General features: G+C 41.4%; 1 long non-coding RNA gene across 1 annotated transcript; it reads left to right on the forward strand.

The window, feature by feature from the left end:
• The first annotated feature begins 211 nt into the window (after window positions 1-211).
• LOC120373072 lies at window positions 212-3,762 on the forward strand. Its single transcript, XR_005585358.1, has 3 exons — window positions 212-351; window positions 452-508; window positions 3,628-3,762. It is a non-coding gene; the product is annotated as an uncharacterized LOC120373072 (long non-coding RNA).
• The last annotated feature ends 7,093 nt before the right edge of the window (window positions 3,763-10,855 follow it).

Raw genomic sequence — 10,855 nt, forward strand, 5'->3', positions numbered from 1 at the left:
AACTGTCCCTTTAAATTAAAAAAAAATGATAACAGTACAGCCTATAGCAGTGCTTATTAGAATGGGGCTTTGTATATTTTAGTTTTGGTTTCCAAAGAAATAAGAGTGCATACAGTGGAGTAATTTAAGGGTTAAAAGGGAGCATTGTTGTACTTCATAAACTTGTCAGGTACATGTGATGTATGGTCATCATATGCAGACAGACAGGACAAATGCAGGGAGGAGGGGAAGGAGAAGAGAGGAGAGTAGACTACCAAAAGCTGTGAGAAATGCCTAATTCAAACAAACAACAAATATTATGGACATTTCCTCAAATATTATATGGCTTTTTAAAGAGGGTTAAATAGACAAGTAAGCAAATTGATCTTGATTAAGTCCTGAAATGCCACACTCCCGAACATGCCCAAAAGCCTCCCATGTTAAATGATGTGACTTTTTTTTTTTTTTTAAGTGATGCTATGGAGATGGCAGATAGCCAATGTGGACATCATTCTCCCATCAGCTACAGGTATGTAACTTCTTCTGACATGGTCAATGGAAGCAGCATGTCTTTCTGAAGGCAGATTGAGCTGTGTGTGTCATAATACCAGGCTATGCTACCTTCCTGAATCACAAGGCATTGTTATCCTCTTTGATGCATAGAAAAGTGTGGACTCAATGCAGCGCTCAGTTTACATCTATGGAACCCTTCAGAATGAACTAGGCTAAATTTGCCTCTGGTGCAAAGCCACTGAAATCTGTGGGGCTGGCCCAGTAACATCAGCAGTGTTGCATTGTTGGCACTAGGCCACATTGTTTTCTCTTGCTTTATAATCTGCTTAACTGTATATGAACATTCAGAGACATGAAGACTTTTAGCCAACCAGCTTTGGAATCAGTGATCTGGATTGTCCAGTGCCTTGCACCTTTGTTAATAATTTTCATCTGTGGAAAAATGATTCTATTCCAGTTTGTTGGTGTTCTACACCAGCTTTGCACAGGTGTGAATGGATACACAAAGCTGCAGGGAGTGGAGAATCAGGCCCATTATCTGTGCCCCCCTGCAGACAGACAGAGTTAACCAAGAGCCTGTGTGGAATCAAATATGTTTCACTTGCAAGTATCCAAAACTGTTGTTTCTCCTGTAATTGTAGAAAGCAGCTTGTTTTAGCCAACATTCTTTTCAAGATGCCTTTGCCAACTTATGAACAATGCTGTGTTCCATCAAAACATATTATTGTGCAAAGGGATGTGTAAACATACGCCATAAAGGTTATGCTGTTATTCTTTCCAGCCACAGATCATTCTTGTTTTCACAAAAAGACATGCTTCAAAAGGAACAACTAATTAAATTAATAGGAGTCTCTCTTTTTGGAATGATTGTGTACGTGACTTTTAGCTGCATCATCAAGATTAATCTGACTTACACACTTGTAATGCATTGAAGGTCATGTGAAAATTATGGTACACAAATTATGTATTCATAGCAAGCAAAAAAAATGAATAGGTGAAACAGTGAGACAGGAAGTCTAGAGTGAGAGGGGGAAAAAAAAATCTATGTGCGAACTTTGGAAATGTTTTGGGACCAGATAATGCATTTCCCAAAGACATGTGGAACCTGAAAGGGAGTGGAATTGCTGAAGCTCTAGTATGCGGGGTGGGGGGCTTATGGTTGACACTTTCTGTGCACTGCAGAATGCTGGTTCCTGGGGGGCTCATGTATTGAAAGCCCACAAGAATTTTAGGGATTGTGTGGGGGCACAGACATCCAGTTTGTGACTACACAGAACTGTTGACCCCCATGCCCTTATGGAAAGGTGGTGCTGTGGCTACAGACTGTACTGTGGGCCATGGCATGCTGTCATGGCAATTGAACTGTGGTACAGTGCTCTGCAGCATGGACTCTCTGGCTAAGGCTGAGCAGCAAAGAGCTATGGAACTGAAAGACAGAAAACGCAGGGGGGTGGGCGACCACGCAGTTAGAAAAATCCTGTAGCGATTATCCTTGTGTTCACCTGACACCAATGCTACAGTATGGTGGGCGTAGCTAGGAAACGGTGATGCCTTTGTTTTGGATGCAGCGCACCTTTAAGTCTCTAAGAGCTCTGTATGCAGCCACTTTGTTCTCACAGTAATTGTGATCTGTAGAAAGGACACACATTGTCACAGAGACTTTACTTAACCTAAAATTAAAGTAATTCACACTGGAAATATATGGGAAAAGATAACACGCTATTGGCCCTAGCCACTTAGGTATGCCCCTTTCAGGACTGACTTCCCAAACGTGGGTTGTGACACTAAGCACTTCTATATTGACACCTTACACAATATTGCAATAATCTTTGTACAAAATATGCCTTGTGAGCGATCATTGGAAATGAATAACTCACTGACTGTTGTGACAGGTTCGGACACAGAGACTCTCCTCGAGACGGTCCCTGGATGAGCTGGGATATCACTAAGAACCACCCTCTTGCTAGGACAGGGGGCCTTCCACTCCTGTCTTGCTGAGTTAGACGCTCCAGTCAGCTCCAGTACAGACCCAGAGGTTGGGCCAGGCCTCGCTGCAGTTCACTGAAACTCAGATTCACTCAGCCCAGGGGCTCCTCAGTTAACAGGGAATTTCCCAGCACCCTAGTGTTCCGCCTTTCTGAGAGCCTGAACCCCAAATGGATTCATTTTACTCTGTATAAAGCTTATACAGGGTAACTTCGTAAATTGTTCACCCTCTTTATCACCGACAGAAAGATATGCACAGCTGTGTGTTCCATCAGGTATTAATCACTTACTCTGGGTTTATTAATAAACAAAGTGATTTTATAAAGTATAAAAAGTAGGATTTATGTGGCTTCAAGTAATAACAGACAAAGTAAATCACCAAACAAAATAAAGCAAAAATACGCAAGTCTAAACCTAATATATTAAGAAACTGATTACAGGTAATATCTCACCCTCATAGATGTTCCAATAAGCTTCTTTCATAGATTAGACTCCTTCCTAGTTTGAGCCCAAACCTTTCCCCTGGTACAGTCTTTGTTAAATCCAGCAGACATCTCAGGTGGTAAGCAGGGGTTTTCTCATGACTGGCCGCCCCCTTTGTCCTGCTCCACCCCCTTCTATAGCTTTGGCACAAGGTAGGAATCTTTTGTCTGTGCTTGTCCCCACCCCCACCTCATTAATGAAAAAGTACAAGGATTAAGATGGATTCCAACGTCATGTGACATGGTCACATGTCACTGTAAGACCCCTAGTTGCCATTCTTCCTGGGTTGGCCCACACATACACAGGAAGGTTTGTAGGTAAACAAACCATTTACAACCAATTGTCTGGGTCAATGGGAGCCACCAAGATTCTAAACCACCATTAATGGCCCACACTTTGCATAATTATAATAGGACCTCAGAGTTATACTTCATATTTCTAGTTTCAGATACAAGAATGATACATGCATACAAATAGGAGGAATATATTCAGTAGGTTATAACCTTTGTTATGATACCTTACAAGAGACCTTTTGCATAAAGCATATTCCAGTGACATCATATGCACACTCATAAGCATATTTCGATAAAACATATGGAGTGCAATGTCACACTGGCACAGTCAACCATTAATAATCTTGCATCATGTATATACATGGAGGTGCAGGTTTGAAGTCTCTGGAACTGAATAGAAGCAAGAAACCTGCTTGAGCAAAGATCTTAAACCTAATAAGACAAGGGAAGCCAGCACCTTGTTCTTTAGTGAAAGGTCCTGAATGAAGGAAAGTCAGCCATGCCTGGGAAGAAAAGTGATTGGTGAAAGAAGCCATCTTAAACAAGGCCTGTATCTTGCTAGATTAAATTTTAGACTGTTAGAAACTTGTTTTGTTTTACTTGTAACTATCTCACTGCTTATACTTGAACTCACTTAATACTATGTGATTGCTGATCTATTTCATTTTCACCATAAACCAACTCAATGCTGTGTTTACACCCCCTAGTTAAGTTAATAAGCTGTGATGTGCTTTTTGTGTCTTTAGAGGAACAAATGAACTGTATTATTTCTCTGAGCTGTCCAGGAGAAGGCTGGACACTTCAGAGCACACAATTTTGGGGAAATTCAGGACTGGGAGTGTGTTGGTGTCACTATACAGGTAGCAACCAAGGCTGGTGGAAGCCAGAGTGGGGCTGTAGACATGCTGCTGGGGTCAGAGCTGCTGAACCTGGGCTGTCTACCACGCAGACACTCAGGATGTGACTTGCATGCTGATAGGCTGGCTGGGAGCAGCCCAGGTTGGGACCTACAGTAGCCAAGCATTGAGAGGTACCCAGGGTTATGGGGCAGGCAATGACAACCCTCATTGGTCTGGATTTGCACCTTAAAACCCAACTGGACTTTGACAGGAATCCATGTTGGGAGGTGGGGAAGAGGGAGAGGGTCTGTGGGGAGGGCATACAAGAATCCAGGAAGCTGAGTGAAGAAGGAAAATCACTATGTTTGTGTGCCAGAATACACCCTTGCATTCACACCTTATTGTAATTATTTTTGTACAAAGTATGCCTTGTAAGGTATCATTTGAAAACTCATAATTTTCTGGTCAGTATTGCCCTGGTAAAATAGGTGTGGCAACATTGTATGTGAAGTTATAGGTTTTCTCTGTATTGTGTTATTAACATATGTTCAAAACCCTACAGCCCTGCCCAGACAGAAGTTGGCAAACAGGTCTGCCCTAAACTGGAACCTGTGCACAGCTTAATTTGCATTTAAGCAGTAAACAGTCATCAAGCAGGAAGAGCAGATAAAGGAAGTTTAAACAGGTGAAAAAACCAGCAGGGAATATTCTTCCATCTCAACTCTTTGGGTCCTGGCTTTCAGCTGGAAATGTTTTTCAAGAGAGGGACTAAAACTATAAAAATGAGGGGCAAAGCACCCCTCTGTCCCCACCCTGCCCATCGCATTCACAGGAAGTGGCTGTTGAGCTCTAGGGGAAAGATCCTGATTGAAGGAGTTTGGCCAGTAAGACTGCTGAAATCATGTGGTGAGAAACTTTGCTTTGAATCCAATGTAGTTTGTTAAGACAGGCACCAGTAAGCATTTTATCTTTATTTTCCTTGTAACCATTTCTGACTTTTATGCCTCATTACTTGTAGTCACTTAAACAAGTTTATTAAAATCTCTCCTTGTAGTTTATTGTTTTATCTAATCCAGTGTGTTCAAGTTGAAGTGTCTGGGTAAATCCATGTGGGGAAACAAGGGATGTGCATATTATTCCCTTAAAGGAATGACAGACTCAATACATATGCACTGTCCAGGAGAGGACTGGGCAATATAGACTATAGGCTGGGAGTGTGTTGGGGTCACTCTGTGGTAAACTTTAGGGTTGGTAAGAGTCAAGGTCTGGCTGGCTGCAGCATACACAGAGACATAGTGGGTAGAAACTTACATGCTGCTGGACATGAGCAGCAAGGCATTGTAAAGGGCACCCCAGGGTACAGAATAGGGGTGACAGCTACTCAGTGCAGATTGTACCCTGGTACATCACAGTTTGTCAGTGGCAAAGGGAGCTGTTTGGCACTGTAATTAACTGGGAAATCAGCTATTTTCAAATAATAGTTAGTGAGCAAACACCAGGAAGACCCATACAGCATTAACGAACCGGCACACCAGATATTTGATATATATAAAATACTACTATACACTTACGTATGCTTAAATTAGAAGATCTGAAATTGCTTGACAAGCCATGATGCACATCCTTGTAGAAAAGGGAAACTTGATCCCCCTTTTACAGATGGGGAAATGAAGTCAGAGAGAGGAAGCCCCACATTTTACACTATGTTTAGGTGTAAACATAGAATTAGGTGCTTTTGGGGTGCTTTTGGGGTGCTCAGCTTCAGACTCTCAAGGCCTGATTTTCCAAGGCAATAAGCACTTATAATTCCAATTGAAGTTAATGGAACTGGTGGGTGCTTGGTACCTATGAAAATTGAGGCTTAGGTTTCTCGGGTTGGGCATGTCAAAACGGGCACCCAAAATTAATGGACAATTTTGAAATCTTTGGTCTAAAGGACATGTATGAAGCCACTCAGGAAATCTGTAGCATGGCCATGATCTCTTAACTTTAAGTCCTCTTCTTAATCACAAAATTATCCTCCCTCTGTATAAGAAATAAGACACCAGGTGTACTTTGCAATGGTAGATATTATGTTATTATAATGAGGCAGTTACTAGATTCAAGTGACATAATGAACAAATTATGTCTAGAAGCAAACAGATGAAGGAAATGAGTTTTTAAACTGTTAGGTTATTAAATATTTCTTTAGAGGGAAATCATTTTCACTTTTCTGCTCTTATGAAAACACAATTTGACATATTTTGTAATAAACGTCTGCTGCTGACATAAGCTTTACAGCTTGTAATGTCTTCAGCCTTGGATCAAAGTCTCTGGCAAAAAGGACTCCCAATGAAATCTTACAGAACCATCTTTACATTTTGCTACGCAGCAGAAATGCATAGTCTGTAGGACTCCACAGCGTATTTGGCCTTTTAACAGTTGGCCAACAATTTTCTACATTTTCTAAGTTTCCAAAACCATGCTATGAGAGGACAGCTACATTTCTAAACCAGGCAGTGTATATTTTGTACTTGAAATACCTCCTGGCCATAGTCACAGACATGGTTTAAATGTATGCACACACCAAAATGAGCAGTGCTAACACCTGTGAATTGTGTGCCAACACGATTGGTCTCACAAAGCCATATCTTCCCTACCACATTTTGTACAATAGCACCCACAGATAGGTCTACACAGCAAAAAGGAGACCTGCAGCAGGGAATCTGAGAGCCTGGAGCAATTGACTCACACTACTGGGCTAAAAATAGCAGCATAGACAGTCAGGCTCGGACTGGAGCCTGGGCTCTGAAACCTGGTGAAGGAAAGGGTCTCGGACCCCAGGCTCCAGTCAAAGCATCTATGCTGCTATTTTCAGCCCTGGAGCATGACCCTGTGAGCCCAAGTCAGTTAACCAGGCTCTGAGACTTGCTGCTGCAGATTTTGGGGGGGTGGGGGGTGGGCTGTGTAATGTACTCCAGGTGTTTCAAAAGTCGCCCCTTAACATCATGGTATCATGACTCTCTAAATGTTAATATTAAGTTGATGATCATGAAAGTACATGATCAAAAGCCAAGGTGTTTCAGGTACAATGAAGCAACTTAAAATGTACTGAAAGAAAGCCAAAGCCATAAACCATGTACAAAACAATGTAAAAGAAGTAAAACCATCAAATAATCTGTCATAAAAAAAGTGAGTGGGGGCCTTCTACTGGGGAATCTGTGGCCCTGATCCTGCAGACATTTATACATGTGCTTAACTTTACGACCATGAAATCAATGGAAGTACTCACGGTAGTCAAACTGAACACATGCACGAGTTTTTGCAGGGCTGGGCCTGTGCTGGATTAAGCACCCATGAAACAATGACCAAGGCAGCACATGAGCTATTGTTGAGTGCATAAAAGTTGTACCATTTATCTATGTGGTTATTGCAATCTTTAACTCATTGCTTTATAAAGAATTAAGATCTCTTGAGGATGAAAGACAACAGTAGGTATAACCAAGTTGTATTTAGAGTTGATTTTTTCCCCCTGAAAATCTTGCAGAGAAGCAAATGGTTCAGTAGTGCAGATATATTCTTGGCAATTCTTAGAATGATGTCTTGTACAATGAATCATTAGCACTTAGTGAAGTATAGGGGACTGACTCATGCTCTTTACACATGCTATACCACTCTCAGTATGATAAGTACAGATAGGAGGCAGACCTGAAAGGACAAGACACCCCCTCCAGAACAGTGTTAGTTGGTTTATAAAGCTGCTTATGAAGGCTGCTGAGAAATAAACTTCTAAAAACCAGAAGTAAGAGTAATGAGAATTTTTTGGGAGGGCCATACTGTACTTTGGTGTCCCATGCAGTAGCATATAGTCTGTAAAACAATTTTCTTCTGTGTGTCACTTCTTTCCCACAAAATGTATGGGTTTAAACAGTGCAGCAGTGAAATTAAAATAAGAGTGATAACAGGAAAGAGCATGAGATTTAAAGATAGATGAAGAATTCAGGAGGTAAAGAGAGACTAGGTCTGAGAGAAAGGCTGGGACAAGTATATGGAGGATTTTAAAAACAAGGGGAGAAATTCTAGCCCCACTGAAGTCATAGGAAGGGAATTTTAGACTGGATCATAGAATGAATGGGAAGCCAGTCTGTGGATGGACAATGGTCACACTTTCCCATGCTTCTGAGAAGGAAGGCAATAAAATTTTGTACTTAATGAACATATGAATTGACCCCTAAATCCTTACCCAATCTAGCCCTTTCAGTTTTGAAAATAAAGCATTAAAAACAATATATGTAGAGGTGAGATTAAGTGTTGTTTTTTTTTTAAAAAAAGGAAAAATGTAAAAAAACCTTATTGGGTTTGAAATTACACATTTACACTTTTAATCATAATGGAACACAATAGCAGAATACTTGAGCACTGAGGTAGTTGCTATTCATGCCCAGACACACAAAAAGCCCAGTTCTAAAATACATAGTTCAGGTTGCACAGGTCTCGCTCAGGGAAATTCTGTGGGTTTTTTAATCTTTGCAGCAGCCAAGTGATTAAACTTTAAAAAGTTTAACTAGTTGGTATTGTAGCAACATTCCTCACACACAAATTTGCATAATGTTGACACTTCTGAGGGGAGGGCTGTTGAGCAGTTCTGCTGGGAAATGAAACATTGCCTAACTCTGAAGAGTAACCACAAGAACAGAAAAACAAGTGTTTCTGCAGCTGTGGTCCTTTTGCCATAGCTCTAATCTCTCAGTATTGTAATAAAAAGAAAAAAGATTAGAAGTCACCTGAGGAACTAGCTGATATCTGAGTAGCTGTTGTAAATGTTATCATTTAGTTTAGTAAGCACCGAAACCAAACAGTTTGGGTACAGACAAAATATGAACAATTGAGAATAATTCAGCGGTGTGTGTGTAAAGTTTCTACAAATTTGCATTTGCTAATAGAGAGAGTTCAGTTACAAACCTGGTTGCATGCCCATGGTGGGGGTGGGGAAGGGAAGGAATGTTAGGAAAAGGGTCAGCACAGCTTACTTCCCAAATGAGGCAAGGAGTAACTTAGGTCCCTGCTCCCCTACATGCTTCTCCTTACTCAGGCCAGATCGTAAGATTGTAATCTTCTCCATATAATCCATTTCATAGGGTTTGGGGTGTTTGTTTTCTTCCTTTCTTTCTCCCTTCCTTAAAGAGAAACTAACCATGCAAACATACTAATTTGTAATGGCACTTCAGGTTACGCTTATGAAAGCAAGATATGGGTAAAAAGCAAAACCTCTTGAATTAGAACTCCTTCAGCTTTCCAGTATGTATGTTTGGGGAGCTGTGCTGTTAGCTTAAGATTCAAATGCCTGTTTCTGTATGCTTTATTATGATTTTGGGTTCCAGGCTGGATCCATTTTGCATTTTCATTTTGAATGTAGCCAAAAATTTGGCAAGAACTGCCATTCTCATGGGACCCGAGCCTAAAATGCTGGCAATTTCATGAGATTTCATAGGATGTGAGATCTAGACTAAGCCTTATTTGAATCTGAACATTGCCTGCTGAGCCCACCTTCAATAAAAGAGGCCCATGGCCCTAAACACAAGTAAAGCAAATGGCCCATTGGACTTCTCCTTTACCTGTGTCTCATGTAAGCTCTGCAGCAGGAGTAGGCCCTATTATCTTCTCCAGCAGTAGGGTTGGAAGGTGAGCATGAAACTCTCTGTCAGAGCTACCTTTGACAATGAGAGAGGAAAAGGGTACAATGCACTGCCTAAGCACCTTCACTCTTGTTTGTGGTTCCACAAATCCAGGGGTCAAACGGAGGGGGGGGGGGGGGAAGAGAAGAGACAATGGTACTTTTTCCTGGGCTCTGTGCCTCTCCCAACAAAACAAGCTCAAAATAAGATGCCACTTGCTTTCAATGGCACAGCTGTTCAAAATATAATCAGCAGGTTCTGCTGAACCTGGGTGGGGAGGATGGTAGAAAGTGGAAGTACATGGGAGAGTGCTACTCACTCAGAGCTAAAAATGTGCTGACACAGAGCTGAGTGTGTAGGTCTTCCTCTTTCTCAAATGGCTAAATAGTTACCATTGACATTTAAATCATCACTATTGGGCATTTGAGTTAACACTCCAAAACTAGAGATCAATGCCCTCCAATAATAGATATTCCCTTGAGACCACCTGGTCAGACAGGTCATGACTGAAAGCAAAACAGGAGTTAAGTAATCTTAACTCCAACTCACCCCTGTGGGCAATCTTTTAGGAGGCCACCAAGGCTAGTGAGAACATGAACATACAGACTTTGATGGACCTAAGGTAGAATGGGAGTAGCTAACTTGTGGAATTTCTCCTTTGGGGTATGCAGCACCATTTGGCCACAGAGACTTTAGGATTCATGGAATGAGGGAGACTAACACCTGGTAAAATCAAAGGATGGTGCAAAGGAGGTTAAGCAAGAGCCACAAGGGTACTTTAGTCTGTTGTGGAGACAAGGGCAGCTTTTAATGGTAGTTAGTATCACAGACCTTCCTGTTATCATCCCAGCACAATGCATAGAACCAAGCAACATTTGTGAATTTCCCCCCAAGGAAGAGTTTCTTTTTAATGGTGGTGGGAGTTCTCTAGCCAAGTCCTCATCGTGCATAGCTTGGAGTGGAAATAATCTGAGTTTTCTTACTAAAGTCAGTGCAAGTATTAGCTTCCCAGCACCTCTACTCTTGCAGAACAGGTACAACAGCAGTAGCCCCAGGCAGATTAGTTATTAATACAGAGACTAACTAATGGTTTCCATTGTACAGAATG

Source organism: Mauremys reevesii, linkage group 10 (genome assembly GCF_016161935.1).
Source record: "Mauremys reevesii isolate NIE-2019 linkage group 10, ASM1616193v1, whole genome shotgun sequence".
In the NCBI taxonomy this organism is placed as follows: domain Eukaryota; kingdom Metazoa; phylum Chordata; order Testudines; family Geoemydidae; genus Mauremys; species Mauremys reevesii.